This window comes from Heptranchias perlo, unplaced genomic scaffold (genome assembly GCF_035084215.1).
Source record: "Heptranchias perlo isolate sHepPer1 unplaced genomic scaffold, sHepPer1.hap1 HAP1_SCAFFOLD_73, whole genome shotgun sequence".
NCBI lineage: Eukaryota > Metazoa > Chordata > Chondrichthyes > Hexanchiformes > Hexanchidae > Heptranchias > Heptranchias perlo.
Window position 1 is genome coordinate 599,007 of NW_027139761.1, and position 22,920 is coordinate 621,926.

Consider the following 22,920-nt stretch of genomic DNA (forward strand, 5'->3'; position numbering starts at 1 on the left):
AGCTTCCTTTACCTTTTGTATCTGTACCCATGAAATCGCCTGAATTGGGATAAATTCATGTGCCGGCTTCGATCTGTACAACTTCTTGAAAGATTATCTTCATTTCGTCTACGTGTCTTTCGTGGACAAACCCTCTGCATTCTCTCCTCTGGTGTTCAAACATGCTCGGCTGGAGATAAATCAAACCTGCCTTCTGCACTTGCTTCAAAGATGTGAGAAGCCAATTGGTGGTTTTTGACGAAAAATGGGGACGCAAGGGGGCTCTTACCGGGATTTGAACCGGTGAAACTCCCTGAGCGAGAATCAGATCCAAAGTCCAACTGGTAACAGAGCCGTGCAGCCACTGTAAAAGTTCGCTGCCACGCAGCCGATCCGCCATCCTTTCAGAACACCATGGCCATTCAAACTCGCTTTCTTGTACGATATACGATGCAGAGCAATATCAGGTTCTAAACTAATTATTTCAGATCAACAATATTCGTCTCTCTTTATCAAATTAGTTTTGAATGTACGACTTGTATTATCAAGTAACACTTTACAGAATGAATTACTCTGAAACGACATTGTCGTCTGTCTCGGCATCGTCATAGTTTACACTCCACCATAAGTACACTTTACTCAAATTGCTGCTTTCATCCACCATGAGAACGAAGAGCCACGGATGTGGAAACATTAGCTACGAATTTATAAGCTGGGTTGCACCTTTCCTTTTCCGACTTCCTCAGTCTTTTTTTTCTTTACCCTTCTCTGCTATTGTTGCAGGTTAGATCAGCCATCGCCGTTCAAGGAAGCCTGAGAAGTCCATTGTGGACAATACAAAGAGACAAGAGACGGAGACATGGAGAGATAGAGAGATGCAGGCAAAGAAAATAAAGAGTATAAATGTCAGGTTTTGCAAACTAGCAGAATTTATGTTACAGATTGGGAGAGATTCCTTCTTGGGTCTTGAAATCTTGCAAGAGAAGATTGGACACAAGTTAAAAGCTGGAGAATCTCTCATTCTGGGAGAGAGATAAATGCGGTCAATTAATTCCAATTAATCTATTTCAGCACTGAAGGGATCTTTCAACAGTCGCTCTGCGAGCAGAATTCAAACCTGGGCAGGAAAACCTCAATTGAATTTTGAGTCCAACGCTTTAAACACTCGGCCACCGCAGCTGTAAACGGCATGTTCATTCAGATCGGATTCCAAATGGACACATGCTGCTGTTACAAACGCGCGCATTGATGGTGCTTGGGGTCGAATTCTTACTTGTCACGCTGGAGACCTTGGTTCGATTCCCGATACAATGCAGGATCATTCTGCAACAATGAGGAACTGAAGAACAAAAGTATACTATTTCGCCCCTCGAGCCTTATGCGCAATTCAGTGAGATCCTGGTTGATATGTAACCTAACTGCAAATTATCGCCTTAGCCCCATGTCCCTTAATGCCTTTGGTTAACAAAAATCTATCAATTTCAGTTTTACAATTAACAATTGAGCTCGCATCAACTGCCGTTTGCGGAAGAGAGTTCCAAACTTCTACCTCCCTTTGCTTGCAGAGGTGTTTCCCAACTTCACTCCTGAAAGTCCTGACCCTAATATTTAGGCTGCTTCCCCGAGTCCGAGACACGCTAACGGGCGGAAATCTTTTTTTTTCTATTTACCCCATCAGTTCCCCTTAATATTTTGAAAAGTTCGATCAAATCAGCACTTAATCTGCTGAATTCGAGGCAAACCCGAGTTTATGTAATCTCTCCGCGTAATTTAAACTGTGGAGTCCAGGTAACATTCTAGTAAATCGACGCTGCACTCCCTTCATCGCCAATATATCCTTCCGAAGGTGCGTTGCCCAGAACTGAAGGCAATACTCCAGGTGTGGTCTAACCAGAGATTTGTATCACTGTATCATAATGCCTATCCCCTTGAATCTAGTCCTCTGGATATAAAGACCAACATTCCATTATCCTTTTTGATTATTTTTTGTACCTGTCCATGACATTTTAATGATGTATGTTCATGGACCCCAAAGTTTTTCTGGACCTCCACTGTTTCGAGCTTTTCACCATTTAGAAAGTACTCTGATTTATCCTTTTAGGTCCAAAGTGGATGACCTCACACTTGACGAAATTCATATCGATTTGCCACAATTTTGCCCATTCATTTATTATATTAATGTCTCTCTGTAATTTTATGCTTTCATCTGCACTGCTCACAATTCTGCCCAACTTGGTGTCATCGGCAAAATTGGATATGTGGCTTTCTATCCCGTCATCTAATATCCGCCTGAATTGGGAAAAATCCAAATTCAGTTTCAATCTCCTCATCATCTTGAGACATCTTATTTGCTTCATGTGTATTGCGTCGACGAAACTTCGGCATTCAGTCCACTGGAGATCAAACATCCTCTGGACATAATTCAGTTCCACCAACAGCAAAACTGAAAAGATGTGAGAAACCAATTGGTGACTTTTCACTGAAAGGAGAAACACACGCGGGCTCGTCCGGGAATTGAACCCGGGACCTCAATGAAACGCCCGAAGCGAGAATCATACCCCTCGACCAACAAGCCGCTGTTACTTTAACTGTGCAGCCAGTGTAAAAGTTGGTTGCGTCTCACAGCCGATCGGCCATCCTTTCAGACCACTTCGATCCATTCAATCTCGTTTTCTGTTCGGGTGGACAGCAATATCAAGTTGTGCACTAACTATTTCCAATCACCAATATTAGTCTCCCTTTACCAAATTGCTTTCGAGTGCACGTCTTGAGTTATCAAGTAAGACGTTTCAGAATTAGTTGCTCTTAAAATACATTGCTTGTGAGGATACTCAGAGTCGTATCGATTTCTGGCACGCTCTGTTCCTTTTGCATTGCAGCCTACACATAGAATTGAATCATAGAAAGCTTACAGCACGGAAAGAGGCCATTCGCGCCATCGAGTCCGTGCGAGATCTCTGCAAGAGCAATCCAGCTAGAACCACTCCCCCACCTTTCCCCGAAGCCCTGCATTTTTTTTTCCTTTCAAGTACTTATCCAGCTCCCCTTTGAAGGCCATGATTGAATCTGCCTCCATCACAGCCTCGGGCAGTGCATTCGAGATCCGAACCTCTCGCTGTGTAAAAAAGTTTTTCCTCATGTAACCTTTGGTTATTTTGCCAATCACTTTAAATCTATGTCCTCTGGTTCTTGACCCTTCCGCCAATGGGAACAGTTTCTCTCCATCTTCCATGCCGAGATCCTTCATGATTTTGAATACCTCTATCAAATCTCTACAAAACCGTCTCTGTTCCAAGGAGAACAACCTCAGATTCTCCGGTCTATCCACGTAAGTAAAGTCCCTCATCCCTGGAATTATGATAGTATTTTTTTCTGCACCCCCTCGAAGGCCTTCACATCTTTCCTGAAGTGCAGTGTCCAGAACCCCACACAAAATTTCAGTTGTGTTCGAACCAGTGTGTTGTAAAGTTTCATCCTGACTTCTATACTATTGTACTTTTGTACTCTATACATCTATTTCTCAAGCCCAAGATCCCGTATGCTTTTTAACCGCTTTCTCAACCTGCCCTGCCACATTCAACGATTTGTACACATAAATCCCTCTTTGTTCCTCTACCGCTTTTATATTTGTGCCCTGGAGTTTATTTTGCCTCTCCTCGTTTTTCCGACCGAAATGTATCACTTCGCATTTTTTTTGCGTTAAATTTCATCTGCCCCGTCTCCACCCATGCAACCAGCATGTCTATATCCTTTGAAGTTCATCACTATCCTTATCATTGTTTACTACCCTTCCAAGGTTTGTTTCATCTGCAAATTTTGAAATTGTGCCCTGTGCACTCGAGTCCAAGTCATTAATATATATCAGGAAAAGCAGTGGTTCCAGCACTGATCCCTGGGGAACGCCACTGTACACCTCTCGCCAGTTCGAAAAACAACAGTTCACCAGTAATCTGTTTCCTGCTGTTCGTCAATTCTGCATTCATGTTGTTACTGCCCCCTTTATTCCATGGGCCGCAATCTTGATGATAAGCCTACCATGCGGCACTTTATCAAACACCTTTTGAAAGTCCTTATACACCACATCAACTAAATTGCCCTCATCTATCCTCTCTGTTACCTCATCAAAAAACTCTAACAGGTCAGTTAAGCTCGATTTACCTTTAACAAATCCGTGCTGCCTTTCCCTAATCAATCCACCCTCGTCCAAGTGACTGTTAATTCTGTCCCGGGTTATCGTTTCTAAACGTTTCCCCACCACTGAGTTTAAACTGACTGACCGATCGTTGCTGGGTTTAATCGTACACCCTTTTTTGAACAAGGGTGTAAACTTTGCAATTCTCCAGTCCTCTGGCACCACCCACATATCTAAGGATGTTGGTAGATTATGGTCAGTACCGCCGCAATTTCCACCCTTACATCCCTCAGCAACCGAGCATGCATTCCATCCGGACGTGGTGGTTTATCTACTTTAAGTACAGCCAGCCGTTCAAGTGCCTCTTCTTTATCAATTTTTAGACCATCCAGTATCTCAACGATAACTTCCTTTGCTGATACTCTGTCTTCTTGGTAAAGATAGATGCAAAGTACTCATTTGGTACCAAGGCCATCCCCTCTGCCTCCATGAGCAGATCTCCTTTATCGGGCCTAATCGGCCTCACCCCTCCTCTGACTACCCGTTTACTGTATGCATGCCTGTCGAATTCTTTTGGATTCCCTTTTATGTTGGCCGTCAGTCAATAGTCATATTTCTCTGTGCCTCTCATTTCCTTTTTCCTTCCCCTCTGAACTCCCTAAATTCTGCCTGGTGAATTAACGCATAAAAAAGTTAACATTTCTTTCAGCCGGAAACAGAAAGTTACTGGTTGATCAATGGCGATTTGAACAAGTATTCGTCTTTTTTCCAGAGTTGAATGAGTTTTGCGAAACTAATACAGTGAACTAATACAGTAAAGTTGAATTCCTGATCGGGAACCGCCTCAGACAGCGCATTACTGCCCATCCCTGGGAAACAAGATCCGATCGAAACTTTGACAACACATTTCAGATCCCCCTACAAAGTCACAGCTTGCCAGCTGTTCCGAAATCTGGAGCCTGGACAGGGAATTGAACGTTGGACCTTCAGCTCCCTGCACACTTTAAAAGTCTGATAGTCTACCGACTGAGCTACCCAGGCTCGATACTACATAAGCTCCCATCGTACATATTCATGGGAGATCTCTGAATTATCCCTGCAGTCGTCGAACGATCGAGAGGTCCGTTTGATAAAATTCTCAGCAACGTGTTGAGGAAAATCCTTGTTCCTGTTGAACAAGATGTAAGAAACATGAACAGTGAACTCGTGAGTTTACAATTCTTCTTGTTTGTGCCAAATGTCTTGTCATTCGTTAGCAGCAATTAAAATAGCACTTTACCCAGAGGCTCAAAAGCTGAACTTGTCTCACACGGGAGTTGGAAAAGGCCTCTCGACCTTTCAGCGTATTAACATCTGTAAGCTGAATAATTTCACCCGTCACACATTGAAACCAGGCAGCATATTTCTCTTCCAAATTTTCCCCACACGAAACTTCCAACCGATGAATATCGGCTGAAAGAAAAGAAGAATTGTTTGTTTGGTTCTTTAGATTTAAAGATCTCGTACCGGCCCCTTTGCCGCTATGAACAACTAAACTGGCACCTGCTATTACAAGACGGTAGGCCAGAGGAACGCAAATGCCCACATGGGAAAACTAAGAAGTCGATTGTTGACCTCGATACGTTTGTCCCACAAGAGCGTATTGTAAAAACGACTAGTTGTTAACAAGATGCGTTATGGAAGATACCATTTGTACCTTGAACTCCGATCAAAATGTTCGGTGTAAAAGGTTTGATTGTTTTAGAAGACGCTCGAACTCACAACCTGGTCATTTCTGGAGCCCATACTGCTGTAAATAAGTAACGCACGCTTAACAATTGTACAATACGAGAGCAGCGAACAACGGACGGCATCAGCACTCCTGCCAAACAGCTTCATTTTCGGTCTCTCAATTATCACTTCGAGATCTTTCTCAAACAGAAGCTTCCAATCAGATGCGCTTCGTTAAATAACAATTCCTAAATCAAGAGAGTTTTGATCGATCATGACTAAATTTCCTCACATGTTCCTTTTAATCACCTGGAATGGTGACCATCAGGTCCTGGAGATTTGTGTATCTTCAGCCTAATTATTTTCTCCATTGCCATTATTTTACTTATACGAATCCCCTTGATTTGTTAACAGTTTTCCTCGTGTCTCTGGTATGTTAGCCTCATCCTTTTCTGTGACGACCGATGCAAATTAAAAATTTAGCAACTCTGCCATTTCCTGATTTTCAATTACAATATCACCTCCATCTGTCTTCAAGCGGCCCACATTATACTAAGCCTCCCTTCTTTCTCTTAATATACTTGTAAAAACCTTGAGAGTTATCCTCATTTTCCCTCACAAGTTTTTCTCCTTTTCCCTTTTTGCTTCTCTTGGGATTTTTTAGTTTCAGCACCACAGTCAACAACACTTCGCTGTAAAGTTCGGCTCAATAGTTCTCCAATGTCAGAGCGAGAATTGTCTGAAGCCCTAATTTATTTAACGTAACAAATACAATCACACATAATCATCCATGTATCAACGCACTGATGGATGCACAAAGATAAACACAGCGAGAAATCCAGTCAGTGTCGGAATGCACAGGTAAACGGACAAGCGAAATGGACAGAGAGAAAACGGCCTGAACCCCCAATAGTGAAGTGTCGCTGATAGATATTAGTGAGAGGAGGTGGGGCTGTTGCATCATCAATTGGCGCTGTGGCTTAATTGGTTAAAGCATCTGTTTAGTAAACAGGAGATCCTGGGTTCAACTCCCAGCAGTGCCTTGTGCAGCTTATTATTTTACCTAATTTGTGGAATTAAGCGACAAAATAACACTGTGGTATTTGTCTTTGTTCAGGTTTCAGGAGGAAACGGATTGCAAGATCACTGTTCAAAAACGCCCTTTCATTCCACAGACAGACCTCTCATAGAATGTGTCTGTAACACGTTAATTTAAGAACACGTTCTTGTTTCTGGGCTCGTTGTGGTGGGGGCATAATTCACGATTTGAGGTTCAAAGTCGGAACTCGTCCAAATTTGGACCTCGACTTGTGATCTTGACCTGCGGTACAAACGTTTGCAAATAGGAAAAATAAGTCTTCAAATCGCTCCACCTGAATCTCCAGACCCGGATGAAATATATCCCAGGATGTTAACAGAAGCAAGGAAGGAAATAGCGGAGGCTCTGACCGTCATTTTCCAATCCACCCTGGCAAAAGTTGTCGTGCTGGAGGATTGGAGGATTGCTAACGTTGTACCATTGTTTAAAAAGGGAGAAAGGGATAGATCGAGTAAATACAGGCCAGTCAGCCTAAACTCGATGGTGGGTAAATTATTGAGCACAATTCTGAGGGAAAGTATTAATCGTCATTTCGAAAGGCACGGATTAATCAAGGACAGTCAGCGTGGATTCGTTAAGGGAAGGTCGTTTGAATTGAATTACTTGAGGAGATATCAAGGAGTATCGATGAGGGTAGCGCGATTGATGAAGTCTACATGGGTTTTAGCGAGGCTTTTGACAAAGTTCCACAGGGCAGATTGGTCAAAAATGTAAATGTCCATTGCATCCAAGGGACATTGGCAAGTTAAATCCAAAATTGGCTGAGTGGCAGGAAGCAAGCAGTTGTGATCGACGGGTGCTTTTGTGACTGGAAGGCTGTTTCGAGTGGGGTTCCATGCGGCTTCGTACTAGGTCCCTGCTTTTCATGGTACAGATCATTGATTTGGACTTAAATGTAGGGGGCATGATTAAGAAATGTGCAGATGATACAAAAATTGGTCCTGTGGTTGATAGTGAGGAGGAAAGCTGTCGATTGCAGGAAGATATAGATAGAGCGGAACGGTGGATAGAAAAGTGGCACGTACAATTCAATCTGAAGAAGTGTGAGTGAGTTGTGGGGGGGCAAAAAGGCAAAGAAGTGCACAACAAATATTGTTATTAATTTGCCATTTACACGCCCATTCTGCAAAGTTGTTAATGTCGTCCTTATTTTTCTCATTTTTCCTTGGTATTAACTGCAGCTCGCAATTAGGTGTCATCCCTAATTTTGGAATTGTACTTCCGATTCCCGTGTCCAAATCATGAATGTAAATTTTGAACAACAGTGGTCCCTCCACTGATAAATTGTGAACAACACTGGTCCCACCACTGATCAATTGTAAACAACAGTGGTCCCAGAACCGATAAATTGTGAACAACAGTGGTCCCAGAACTGATAAATTGTCAACAGCAGTGGTCCCAGCGCCGACAATTTGTGAACAGCTGTGGTCCCACGAATTTTGATCTTGAACTGCAGTTGAAACTTTTGCATAAAAAGAAATAACTTCCCCAAATCGTCCCACGTGAATCTCAAACGCTTTGGGAAGAAGTTTAATAGAAACAATCAGGACTTTAAAGGCACCTCAACGACCTGAACTTCCGTTGAATGAATTTTGTCAGCCATTACATTCGACCGTGAAATCGCTCTTGACTTTCATCTCACTGAAGCAGAGTGTGGCCGCTTTCTGTCTGTGAGCATGTCTGTGACGTGTTTAGCTTTGATATTGATCGCTTCCAATTTGTAAAATTCATCAATCGTCAGGGAAAAGAAATCGAGAATCGAATTGTCCCTCTAAGTGATGAACTGAAGGGATTGGTGATCCAAGCAGATCTGGAAAATGCGTGGTGCAATCGGTCAGGAGTTCCAAATCCACCCTCCAGCCACTCGGCAATTATATTGAATGAACTTTACTCTGGCCCAGTGTCGCCGCACTGAAATCGAGTATTTCTCCGGCATGTTTTACTTCATAGTTGCTGGTTTAAGAGTGAAGACTGGCTGGTTGGATTTTAACTCCTACAAGCTTTAATCATTCATTTTTCACTGACTGTAGACAGTTGTTATAATGGTCGCTGCAATCTCAAAGTTTAGCCCAGTGAATTATTGGTTTAGCAGGTGATCTCTTCACCTGTTCTCGGCGGTGTTATCCGTTAGCGTGAAAGTTTGATTGTTCGAGCCCTTATTTTATCCTCAGGATTCATCGCCTCAAAGTTCCAGGGTTTCAACGCATGTTTTGGAATCAAGAAAATGTACCGGAATCATTGCCAGCTGAGCAGGGCTGATATTCTACCATTTCCCCTGCGGTCGGAAATCAGGCACATGAATCATATAAAGGAATGGAACATTGGCTTCACGGTAATTACAATTCTCCTTGACAGGCAACCCCCCGAAAGGCCCGAAGGGAGGCCGCACTAGCTGCAGGAGAGCTGGTTCGCTGTGACATGGAGATTTCTGTAGTGAGCGAGACCAGACTGTTCCTATGTTCAGAGAATAAATGTCACACCCTTTATTTTGGAAAAGCAAAACGGTGGGGATTTTTGTCATAGCCCGATGTCTTTCGTGTTGTATCAGATGTTCCTCGTTGCGTTACTTTCATCTTGATCGGAGAACCAGTTCGGGCGCTCCTGTGATAAACAGCGACAATTGCCAGTTAATGTTAAATTTAACAACGACTCCACTGCGTTTTTAATCCCACTCTTAAGATGCAGTCTTTAAAATGAAAAAAAATCATCACATTCAAAGCATAAAAATCTTATTAAAGTTTTGACAGTCTCTCGGTAACCACGTCAACATTGCTTTCAGTCTGAAATAGAAAGTTATCGGTTGATTCATGGTGATTAAAACAGGGATTCAACTACGAACAGGGTTTAATTAGCTTCATGTAATTAATTTAATAAGTCCATAACTCTTTTTCAAGTTCATTCCCTAACTTGGAATCGAACCTCGCGGCGGTGAGAGTACCGAATTCTCACCACCAGGCCATTGGGGAGTTCCCAAGATTGCGCACGAGACAAAGTGGAACTGATGACATTATTTTTTCATTCGCTCTTTCATGATTCATTCAGCTCTGTGTTTATTCTCAGGCCTCTTTTCTCTCCTTCTTTTCAGCTTCTGCCTGTGGCTAAATATAAATAATATAGAACATCTCACAGCCCCGGCATATTTGCTGTTTCTCTGTGCAGTTCTGTGCAAAATCAAACTGTACGCAAATACCGACATTGCCTCTCTCTCACTCCCCACAGAAGCAGCAGGAGATGCCACTTTAAACTGTCAGTTGCTTCAAATGATTCACGATGGACCTGCGTGACCTTGCAGCTTTCCCAGGAGCTGCATTCGGTGCGTGAATTTTGGAAATGGAAACATGTCCATCAGCAGCTTGTGGTCGTATTTTACCTCACTTTCCATTTCATGTACATGCCTACTTGCACTTGGTGATGTCATTGCCTGAACATCACCTCTGTTGCGATATTATTTCGAACAGAAAATGCCATTTTGTGCGAGCAGTTTGTCTGGCAGGAAAATGACCTGAATTACAAAGAGCCAAGTAGGAAAGGCTGCGTTGCTCTGCTTGTTCGCAGCAAAGAATTTTCAACGTTTCCTTGGGGTTTAGTGTTTAGGATTCGGCGCTTTCATCACCACGGCAAAGGTTCGATTGTCGGTCTCAACATCCGCATATTATACACTCTACCATAAGTGTACTGTACTCAAATTGCTGATTTTTTCATTGTGAGGGGAAGAAACATAAATGTGTGGACATTAATTACGAATTCATCAGCTGGGTTGCACCTTTTCTTTTCCTACCGTCTCAGTCTTTCCATCTTTACCCTTCTCTGCTGGTGTTGCAGGTTCCATCATTCTTCGCTGTTCACGATGCCTGAGAAGTCCATCAGGAGAAAACAGGCAAATTCAAGAGACAGAGACAGGGAGAGATTAAAACATAGAAACAAATTGTATAAATGTCAAGTTCTGCGAACGAGCAGAATTTAGAATGGAGCTTGGGAGAGATTCCTTCACGTGTCTTGCAATTTTGCAAGAGATCATTGGGCTCCGAGTTTCAAGCGTCGTTGGCGATGGAGCACCTCTCAAAGGGAGCGAACCAGGTCCGTTCGTTCAAGTTCATATTAATTTGAACACTGAACAAACTTTAAAAAATAGCGCTGCGAACAGGATTCGAACCTGTGCAGGGTAAACCCCATTGGATTTCAAGTCCAACGCCTTAACCACTCGGCCATCGCAGCTGGAAACCTCAATGATGCACAGCTATAAATCAGAATGCGTAGGGTTATCACACGAGATCTGTGACACTTTGTTCTCTCAGACAGGTTTTCAACTGGAAACTTACAGCTTGTTAATGTGCTGACTTTGCTGTTTCGGTGATAGAATTCTCATTTATCACGTGAGAAACCGGGGTTCGATTTCCGATTCGTTTAGGATTATTTTCATTCTCCATTCATACGATCACGTGAATTGTGCGACATTCGCCCTCAGCTTCAATCTGCGCACCATTTCGAGACATTTTCCATTCTCCACGTGTGTTGCGTCGAAGCTGGTTTGGAAAATCACATTGCAAGTCCAGATTATAACTACTCGCAGCTGCAAGCGACAAATCCAACACGGTTGCAGAAGAGAATGAAGAAGGTTATGACAGGAGAACCCTGAGACTGTATGTTCTTTTAGATAGGTTTCGAATTGAACACATGCCGCCGGCTGCTGTGCGGACTTTGTTATTTCAGTAATATAATTCTTGCTGTCTGTGCGGGAGACCGGGGTTCGATCACCGCCCACTGAAGGAGCATGTTTCATTCTCCATTCATGAGGTCACGTGAATTGGGATACATTTACATTCAGCTTGAATCTGAACACCATCTTGTGACATTTTCCTTTCTCCATGTGTGTTGTCGTCGACAGAACCTCTGCATTCTGTCCTCCATGCACTGAAATTAAGACAATCCTGCCGACTGCACAGCTGACCAGACGTGAGAAGCCAATGAGTGATTTTGATCTAAAAATGGTAACACCGCAGGGCTCGTCCGGGATCTCTCACATAAAAATCAGCAAATCCTCAAAGCGAGAATCATACCCCAAGACCAACGAGCCACTGATAACAGAGGGGTGCAACCAATGCAGAATTCTGTGCCACCCACAGCCGATCGGCCACCATTCTCTACATCCTATCACTTTTTCTATTCCGATGTACGGCAATGTGAAGACGTACATTTACTATTTCATATGAACAATATTAGCATCTCTTTACCACATTCGTTTCGAATGTGCGAGTTGTAATATCAAGTGAGATTTTGCAGAATTAATTGCTCGAAAACTACATTGTTGTCTGTCTTGGCATCCGCAGATTATCCACTCTACCACAAGTATAACAGTGACTACACTTCAAAAATACTTCATTGGCTGTAAAGCGCTTTGGGACGTCTTGATGTCGTGAAAAGCGCTTTGTAAATGCAAGACTTTGTTTTCATACTGGGCTCAAAGGACTGATGATTTCACTATGAGGACGAAGTGACATCAATATGTGGACATTGGCTACGAATTCATCATCTGGGTTGGTCCTTTACTTTTCCCACCGTCTCAGTCTTTCGATCTTTACCGTTCTCTGCTGGTGTCGCAGGTTCGATGAGCTTTGTCCGTTCAATGAAGCCTGAGAAGTCCATCAGGGGAAAACAGAGAGACAGAGACAGGGAGAGGTCGGGAGAAAAAAGTATGGAAAAAAAAGCATGAATATCAAGTTAGCAGAATTTGAAATGAAGATTGAGAAAGATGGAATGATCCATTCATAGGATCGTTACTGCACAGAAGGAGGCCATTCGGCCCATTGAGCCTGCCCCTGCTCTCTTTAAGAGCAATCTAGTTCGTCCCATTCCCCCGTTCTTTCCCGAAAGACCCGCAAATATTTTTCCTTCAAATAAATATCCAATTCCTTTTAGAAAGTCACGATTAAATCTGCTTCCACTACTCTTTCAGGAGATGCATTCCAGATTATAACTACTCGCTGATTTAAAACGTTTTTCCTCATATCGCCTTTGGTTCTTTTGTCAACCACCGTAAATCTGTGTCCTCTGGTTCTCGACCCTTCCGCCAACGGGAGCAGTTTCTGTTTATTTACTTTATCTAAACCCGTCATGATTTTGAACACTTCTATCAAATCTCCTCTCAACCTTCCCGCCCAAAGCAGAACAACCCCAGCTTCTCCAGTCTATCCACGTAACTGAAGTCCTTCATCCCTGAAACCATTCCAGTAAATCTTTTCTGCATCCTCTCTGTGGCCTTCACATCCTTCCTAAAGTGCGGTGCCCAGAATTGGACACAATACTCCAGGTGTGGATTATTGTGAAGTTTCCTTCACGCACCTTGAAATTTTGCAAGAGACCACAGGGCTCCCAATTAAAAGGCTCTGCCGCGGTGGAGGATCTGTCTGAGAGAAGGAAATGCGGCCCGTTATCTCCAGTTCATATTTATTTGAGCATTGAACAAAACTGTAAACAATAGCGCCGCGAGCAGGATTCCAATGTTTCACCGAAAGACCCTGTCGAGTTTTAGATGTAACGGCTTAACCACTCGGCCATCACAAGCAGCGAGTGCTAGTAATGCACGGCTGTAAATCAGAATGCGCATGGTACTCAGAGGAGATTTGTGAAATTATATGTTGTTTCAAACAGGTTTCCAACTGGACACAGAGAGCCCGATGCCATGCAAACGTTGCTGTTTCATTGGTAGAATTTGCACTTAGCACGCGAGGGAACAGGGTTCGTATTCCCGACCAATTAAGGAGCATTTTTATTCTGCACCTCTGAGATCGCCTGAATTGTGATAAATTCACCTTCAGTTTCAATCTGCACACCGCCGTGAGACATTTTACTCTCTCCTTGTGTGTTGCGTCGACAAACCAGCTGCATTCTTGCCTCTGGACCTCAAACATGCTGGAGAATTAAAACAATCCTGCTTTCTGCAACGCTGAAAAGATGTGAGAAAGAAATGAGTGAATCTTCACTGGAAATAGTGAAACAGGAGGATTCTGGGATTTGAACTGGGGACCGCTCACATATCAAACAGTGAAACGCCCAAAATGAAAACCATAATCCGAGAACAAGGAGCCGTCGGTAACACAACCGGACAACCAGTCGAAAATTTCCCTGCTACCCACAACCGATCGCCCATTCATTCAGACCGCTTCTGTCCATCGAATCATAGAATGGTTACAGCACAGAAGGAGGATATTCGGCTAATCCAGCCCGTGGCGGCTTTTTATAAGAGCAATCCAATTAGTCCCATTCCCCGGCCCTTTCCCGGTGCTCCACATTTTTCCCCTTCAAATTCCTTTTTTAAGTCACGATTGAATCTGCTTCCACCATCCTTTCAAGCAGCGCATTCCAGATCAGAACTATTCGCTGCGTCATTAAGTTTTTCCTCATATCGCCTTTTGTTCTTTTGCAATCACCTCAAATCTGTGTCCTCTGGTTCCCGACCATTCCGCCAATTAGAATCACAGAATCACAGAAGCTTACAACATGGAAACAGGCCCTTCGGCCCAACATGTCCATGTCGCCCAGATTATACCACTAAGTCTCCACAGGACACGTTTCCACAGGTAAGGACATCTCACCTTAAGATTCTTTCCAGCAGAGTGGGACAGGTGATCAGAGTGACCGGGCTCGAGCGGCGCAATCGACCCTTATATGAGTTACAGGCTCGGGAAATGCCGGGGTTTTTAATTCGAGTCTCACCAAGATCAAACAATCCTTTTCCTTGTGAACATTTCGACCGGAGTTGAAGGTACAATTGGTGTGATCCAAAATGCATCTACTTATCTGAATTGCCATGTGGTTCCTCCGGACTACGCGGTTGCAAGAGCAGATGAGATGTTTAGTATTACTTGTTTACAGGAGGGAGGCTGCGGTTTTAGAGACACAAACTATGATTTTGATCCATCTTCAAATCGTGGGATTTAACTGGAGCTTTGAACCAGCGCCAGAGGCCGCTCAGCCAGGATACTTTCCATCCTACACTTCAGGAGCTAGTTTTACAGGAATAGAATTTCCTCAAGCAAGAATTCTACACCTGAAGCACCAATGCTGCCACGGCAGCAGGATGCATGTGTCCAGTTGGAAACCTGTCTGAAGGAACATGCAGTCTGACAGAGCCGGAAGTCGAGCAGATTGACTTTCGGTCTGAGCAGATGATGAGTCTCCTTCTTGAGAGAGTTTCGCCAATCCAGCTCGGAGTGGTTTAAGAATCATGAATTCGGGTGTGACTGGAGCCACTTGTGCAAGATGAAGTGTCGGGGGCAGTTTCACATCCTTGACGGACATTAATGATCCTGTTGCGGTTTTGGTGCAAAATTTCACTTCCCAGCTCCCGAACTAAAATCCAACGCCGTTGCAACTCGAATCCACAACCTTTGAATGGCTTATCAAACAAAACAAATAGAAGTCCAATACACTAGCCATTGCACCACAGGGTCAGTTGCTAAAAAAAAACGAATAAAAAGAAAGACGTGTTTCTCCGGTCCAGGGGCAAAGTGACAATGGATATTATTCAAAAAACTGTCCCCTCGAATCTGTCTTTATATATTTTTTTTGTAAGCTTCGATTTAAAAAGTTAAAGAAAGCCGAAATAAATAAAGTAAATTATAAGAATCGAATCCGTGATTAAGACGTTATAACACACTCGAAGCAACTGAGTTAACCGGCCGTACTGACGGTCCATTAGACATTTTAATTAATTTCTGTACCTGTACGCTAGTTGGTCGCGCTTTCTGCACTTGGACCCCTAAATATCTCTGCTCCTCCACACTTCCCAGTTTCTCACCATTTATACAACATTCTTATTTATCTTTCTTCGATTTAAAGTGGATGACCTCGCTCTCCCCCACATTGAACTCTATTTGCCGCAGTTTTGCCCACTCACTGAATCTATCAATTCCCACTTTTCAACTTCTTGCTTCTATCTTCATGACTTATTGCGTCACCAGAAGGCTGCGTGTTCAAATCACGGGGTAACCGTTTCTTTTCGAGCTGATCAGATTCTGGATCGTTCCGGAATGAATATTGTATCTGCTTTTTCACAATAAACAGAACCTTGCTCTAAAGTCTGCTTCTCTGGTTCTCAAATTTCATGAAGGCGTCTCATTCTGCCCTCGACATTTGATTTTGACCTGCGGTTGAAACTTTTGCAAAGAGTGAAATGAAGTCCCCAAATCGCTCCACGTGAATCTCAAACGCTTTGGGAAGAAGTTCAGTGCAAACAATCAGGAATTTAAAGGCACCTCAGTGACCTGCACTTTCTTGGAATGAGTTTTGTTCGCCATTGCATTCGACCGTGAAATCGCTCCCGGCTTTCATCTCACTGAATTGAAGAGTGTGACCGCGTTACATCTGTCAGAGTGGAAGTGACGAGTTTGGGGTCGTTTACAACTTTTGAAATCTCACCAAGCAGCAGAGAAAAAGAAACTTAGAATCAAATTGTCCCTGTCAGTGATGAATTGAAGTGAATATCGCTCCAAGCAGATGTGGACAACTCGCAGTGCAGCCGCACAGGAGTTCCAAATCCACCTTCTCGCCACTCGGCAATCGCATGAACTGAACTTTGCTCTGACCCAGTGTCACCGCGCTGAAATCGGGTATTTCTCGGCCACACTTTTTCTTAACATCATCGTTACTGGTTTAAGAGTGAAAACTGCAGTCCGCTTCACTGTAAGTGCAAGAGACAACTTTGTCGACACCTTCGGACCTGCTCATTTCATCTCATCTCATTTTCAGCAAACCTGAATATTACTGGAATGGAGAATGGCGAATCACAGCTCGATAAACCAATCCTCTCGACCACGAGGGGACGGAGTCTTCCAACATACAGGTGTTTAATGGCAAGTTGAGTTTAATGTTCAGGAATAATGGAGCACAGTTTTTCACTCGTGCAAATTTCACGCACTTTATTTTGGAAAAGTAAACTGACACTCGAGAGAGGTTATATTGATCGCTGCAACCTGAATTTTTAGCTCGTTGAATCAGTAGTTTAGTAAAACACGTATGCTGTCTCTGTGGCGCAATCGGTTAGCGCGTTCGGCTGTTAACCGAAAAGTTGGTGGTTTGAGCCCACCCAGGGACGGTCGGGTCACTTTTATCTTCATGGTCTTGCATTTCCTGGTTTCTGATGTTTGTTTTGTCTGCAAAACAAATGTCCGGTTTCGATGGCCAGCTGAGCACGGCCGATCTTCCACCATTTAACCTGTGATTGGCTTCGCGGAAATCTGAATTCTTCTTGACAGACAAGGTCCGAAGGTTGCAGGAGAGCCGCTTCACTCTGACATGGATATTTCTGCAGTGAGAGACACCAGACTGTTTCCACAATGAATGTCACTCCCTTTTATTTTTGAAACGCAAAATTGTATTCACATTCCGATGGGTTTCAGTTGATTTGTGAGAGATCATGAAAGGATCCTGCAGCGCTGCCTTGGATAATAACAACAGTTCTAAGCCGCATTTCAGTCGCGGCAACAAATCCTCACATCCGAGTATCTGCATCCTTAAATTCGAGTATTTGCCCCCTTACCCCGGAGTATCTGCACCTTTGAATCCGAGCATCTGCACCTTTGCAGCAGAGTCTCTGCACCCTCACACCGGAGTATCTGCACCCTCACACTGGAGTATCTGCACCGTTGCACCGGAGTATCTGCACCCTTACAACCATTAACTCATCAACTGTCCCCAATCATCTTTATCAGCGTCAGGAGCCCTAAAGAAAACCCAACAGTGAAGAAATTGCCTTTATAAATCTTCACTTATGTACGGACACATTTTTATTTCCGGTACTTTGAAGGAGATTTGGGGAAAGTGGCCGCTGTTACTCAGAAACTACTGCTTGTTGCTTTTTTTTCCCCAAGCGGGCTCGTTGGTCTTGGGGTATGATTCTCGCTTCGGGTTTGTTGCTTGAAATATGTGAGAGATCTCGGGTTCAAATCCCGGACGAGCCCTCATTTTTTTTACCCCCCGACTTTTGATCTTGAGCTGCTGTTCAAACTGGCAGGGTGTTTGGAGGTGTCTCAATAATCTCACGTCCTCTGAATGCATTCTACTTGCAATCGCAATTGATTTTGAAACCGCTCTCGGATTTCATCTCACTGAAGTAGAATGTGGCCGCTTTTTATCTGTCAGCGTGGAGGTGACGAGGTTGTGGTTGATAACCGCGGGCACACCTGTTCGGACATTGGTATTCAGAATGCTGACTCAAATACTCTGTTGTCATCCAGGGAGCTCGAGTTTTGCATGCCCAACCTTTCCCCGAGTAAGAATGTGTCCAGTCTGTACCCGAACTATCTCCTCACTCAAAGACTCCCATTGCTCATTTACTCTTTTCCCTGCCAATCATTGATTCCAATCCACCTGGACCCGATCCCTTTTCAACTCACTGAAATTCGCTCTTCCCAGTTGAGTATTTTCATACTTGATTTTTCCTTGCATTTTCCAGCACTACACTAAACCTGCTTCAAATGCTCCCCCACTGAATCATGCTCCACTTGCCCCACTTCTTTCCCCTCAATAAATCCAACACTGCTTCCTTCCTCGTTGGGCTGAAAACATACGGATTAGGAAAGTTCTCTTGGACACATTTCAGGAATTGCTCGCCCCCTTTGACTTTTACACTGCCATTTCCCAGTCTATATTCGGATAAATGAAGTTCCCTTTTATCACTACTTTAAAATTATTGCATCTTTCTGCAATTTGCTCTTCTATCTCCTTCCCACTATTTGGTCGCCTAAAGAATGCATCCACCAGCGCAATAGCTCCTCAATTATTCCTTAATTCTAAACAAATAGATTCTGCCTTTGAACCCTTCAGCATGGCGACCCTTTCTACCTCTGTAACAGTATATTTGATCAATCGTACCTGCTCCCCTCTACACCCCACCACCCCGCCACCCCCCCACCTCCTTTTTTCCCCTGCCTTTCCTGAATACGTTGTAGCCAGGAATATTTAAGTGGCCACTCCTCCGCATGTTTGAGCCAGGTCTCCATTATTGACACTATAACATAATCCCATGTTACCACTTGTGTCTGCAGCTCACCAACCTTATTTACCAAGTGTGTTAAACACAACATCAGGGCATAAGGGTAGGACAAGTTCCAATGCCCAATTAAACGTTCTATACACTAATGTACGTAGCATAAGAAATAAAAGAAGTGAATTGGAAGCGTAAATTCAGCTTATAGTGCATGACGTAGTGCTCATCACTGAGACCTGACCACAAACTGGGCATGATTGGCAGATAAATATTTCAAGTTATAAGCCATTTAGAAAGGATAGGGCGATTGGAAAAGGCGGTGGAGTAGCGATATTGAGGAGGGATACTATTACAGCATTAGAAAGAAGACGTATCAGTAAAGGTGAGCACGCAGTAGAAAGGCTTTGCGTAGAAATTAGTAACAGAATAGAATACAAGACTTTGGTGGGAGTTGTTCATCGACTTCCGGACAGCAGTGAAAAAGTAACAGGATACACAGAAGCGGACAGGGTGTTAGGGGTCTGGAACTCACTGTTTGAAACGGTGGTCGAGGCAGAAATCCTCAACTCATTTAAAAAGTACTTGGATGTGCCGTAATCTACAGGGCTATGGATCAAGTGTTGGAAAGTGGGATTAAGTTGGATAGCTCTTTTTCGGCCGGCATTGACACGATAGGCCGAATGGCTTCCTTCTGTTCTGTAACTTTCTATGATTCCATGTGTGTGAAGGGATTCGCTCAGTTATCACACGTGCTGAGACACCAGCGAGTTCACAAGTGACTGCAGGGGTCGGCATCTGCTGTTAATCATATCCAGGACTGAACCATGTTCATTCTGATATTTGGTGTTTGTTTCTGCTGATGTTAATAACCCCTATAACTGGGCTGGAGTTTAATATTCTGGATATCTGTTAAATAAATCAGCTTTGTTTTAAACACTTTGTTGTAGATTTTGGTCTTTCCCATGTGAGTGCTTAGCATCACCTGACTGGAGCTTTGAAAGTACAATCTGGGGGGAGGATCATCCGGTGGGAACAGAACTTCAGCCTGGACACAGTCCTTCAGGGCCACACTGAGAGGGGCAAACGGCACTTTGGTCTTTCCCGTCTCTCTTCACTGACAGCAAAGTGGCCGTGCGGCGTCCAGTCTAAAAATGACTGTCGTAAATATTCTATGAAGATTTAACCTGTTTGTGTGACAGTCCTGAGTCGACTATTTGAGGCAGGATTTAACTGATTTAAAATAAACCCGCATAAAAGAAATGGGTTCTGAATTGTGATTTCCATTCCTTTATATGATTCATGTGCCTGCTCTCCGACCACAGGGTAAATGGTGGAATATCAGCCCTGCTCAGCCGGCTATGATCACGATACATTTTCTTGCAGACCAAACACACATTGAAACCCTGGAAATTTGAGGTGATGAATCCTTCGGGACAATGAAATAAGGGTTCGAACCATCAAACTTTCTCGCTAAGTGATAGCACCACCGAAAAAGACGAAGAGATCACCTGCTAAACCAATAACTCACTGAGCTGAACTTTAAGATTGCAGCCACCAATATAACAGTTGTCTACTGTCAGTTTACTTCTCCAAGATGATTGGTTGAAGCTTGCAGGAGTGAAAATCCAACGAGCCGGTCTTCAATCTTAAACCAGCAACTGTGAAGTTAAGAGAAACGTGCCGGAGAAATACTCGAATTCAGCGCGGTGACACTGGGCCAGTGTAATGGTCAGTTAATATGATCGCTGAGTGGCGAGAGGGTGGATTTGAAATTCCTGAGCGACCGCACCTGTGCATTTTCCAGATCTGCTTGTTGCACCAATCCCTTCAATTCTTCACTTGCAGGGACAATTCGATTAGAATCATAGAAGTTTACAACATGGAAACAGGCCCTTCGGCCCAACATGTCCATGTCGCCCAGTTTATACAACTAAGCTAGACCCAATTGCCCGCACTCGGCCCATATCCCTCTATACCATCTTACCCATGTAACTGTCCAAATGCTTTTTAAAAGACAAAATTGTACCCGCCTCTGCTACTGCCTCTGGCAGCTCGTTCCAGACACTTACCACCCTTTGAGTGAAAAAATTGCCCCTCTGGACCCTTTTGTATCTCTCCCCTCTCACCAGAAATCTATGCCCCCTCGTTATAGACTCCACTGCCTTTGGGAAAAGATTTTGACTATCTGCCTTATCGATGCCCCTCATTATTTTATAGACTTCTTTCAGTTCACCCCTAAACCTCCTACTCTCCAGGGAAAAAAGTCTCAGTCTATCCAACCTCTCCCTACTCAGTTTCTCGGTTTCTTCTCCGAGGCTTGGTAAAATTTTTAAAATTGAAAGAGAACAATATCAAGCAAACCTCGTCAATGACATGCTCACAGATACAAAGCGGCCAGACTCTGCTTCAGTGAGATGAAAGGCCAGACCGGTTTCAAGGTCGAATGCAATTGCAAGCAAAGCTCGTTCAATGAAAGTGTAGGTCATTGACGTGCCTTGAAAGGTGGTGATTGTTTGAACTGAACTTCTCCCGAAAGCGTTTGAGATTGAGGCGGAGTGATTTGTGGACTTCTTTTCCCTCTTTGCAAAGTCTGAACCGCAACTCAAGATAAAAATTCTCAGGCTAAATTGGGGATTCTCCGGAATATGAACCTCGAATCGAGAATTATACCCGACCTCAACGAGCCCAGAAACAAGAACGTGTCCTGACATTAAGATGTTACGCTCACATTCGATGAGAGGTCAGTCTGTAAAATAAAAGGGCATTTTGAAGAGATATTCTGAGAAGTTCCGTATTGGACCCTGAACAAAGTACAAACACCGCACGATGTTTTTGCGGGTCAAATTCACTACACATCATAAATTCCACAAAAGCACCACGGGGAGTTGAATCTAGGACCAGAGTTCTTTAACCAACTAAGCCACGGAGCCAATTCACGGGAACTCTTCTCACTTCCTCTCATTAATATCTATGCTACACGTCATATTCTGTTGGGGGTTCAGACTGTTGTATCTTTATCAATTTCTTAGAAACATAGAAAATAAGAGCAAGAGTAAATCATTCGGCCCATCTGGCCTGCTCCGCCATTCAAAATGATCATGGCTGATGTCTAACTCAGTACCCTGTTCCCGCTTTTTCCCCAGATCCCTTGAGCATTAAGAAATATATCTATCTCCTTCTTGAACACGTCTAATGACTTGGCCTCCACTGTCTTCTGTGGGAGAGAATTCCACAGGTTCACCAACCTCAGTGAAGAAATTTCTCCTCACCTCGGTTCTAAATGACATACCCCCTATCCTGAGACTGTGACCCCTGGTTCTGGACTCCCCAACCAACGGGAACATCCTCCCTGCATCTAGTGCTGATGGAATTTTATATCTTTCGATAAGATCACCCCTCATTCTTCTGCACTCCAGTGAATATAGGCCGAGTCATACATCATCCTGCCATCCCAGGAATCAGTCTGGTAAACCTTCGTTGCACTCCCTCCATAGCAAGGACATCCTTCTTCAGATATGGAGACCAAAACTGCACACAATACTCCAGATGTGGTCTCACCAAGGCCCTGTACAACTGCAGTAAGACATTCCTGCTCCTGTACTCAAATCCTCTTGCAATGAACGCCAACATACCATTCGTCTTCCTAACTGCTTGCTGCATCTGAATGCTCGCTTTCAGCGACTGGTGTACAAGGACACCCAGGTCTCGTTGCACCTCCCCATTTTCCCAATCTATCACAATTCAGATAATAATCTGCATTTCTGTTTTTACAACCAAAGTGGATAACCTCATTTATCCACGTTATACTGCATCTGCCATGTTCTTGCCCACTCACCCAACTTGTCGAAATCACATTGGACCCTCTCTGCGTCCCCCTCACAGCTCACATTCCACCCCAGCTTTGTGTCATCTGCTAACTTGGAAATGTTACATTACGTTCCCTCATCCAAATCATTGATATATATTGTGAATAGCTGGGACCCCAAGCACTGATCCCTGCGGTACCCCACTAGT

At 43.7% G+C, this 22,920-nt stretch overlaps 3 non-coding genes across 3 annotated transcripts; 2 read left to right on the forward strand and 1 right to left on the reverse strand.

Moving 5' to 3' along the window:
- Positions 1 to 6,790: 6,790 nt before the first annotated feature.
- On the forward strand, positions 6,791 to 6,864 carry trnat-agu (transfer RNA threonine (anticodon AGU)). The gene has a single exon. It is a non-coding gene; the product is annotated as a tRNA-Thr (tRNA).
- Positions 6,865 to 11,052: 4,188 nt separating this feature from the next.
- On the reverse strand, positions 11,053 to 11,135 carry trnas-uga (transfer RNA serine (anticodon UGA)). The gene has a single exon. It is a non-coding gene; the product is annotated as a tRNA-Ser (tRNA).
- A 5,804-nt stretch (positions 11,136 to 16,939) lies between these two features.
- On the forward strand, positions 16,940 to 17,013 carry trnan-guu (transfer RNA asparagine (anticodon GUU)). The gene has a single exon. It is a non-coding gene; the product is annotated as a tRNA-Asn (tRNA).
- The last annotated feature ends 5,907 nt before the right edge of the window (positions 17,014 to 22,920 follow it).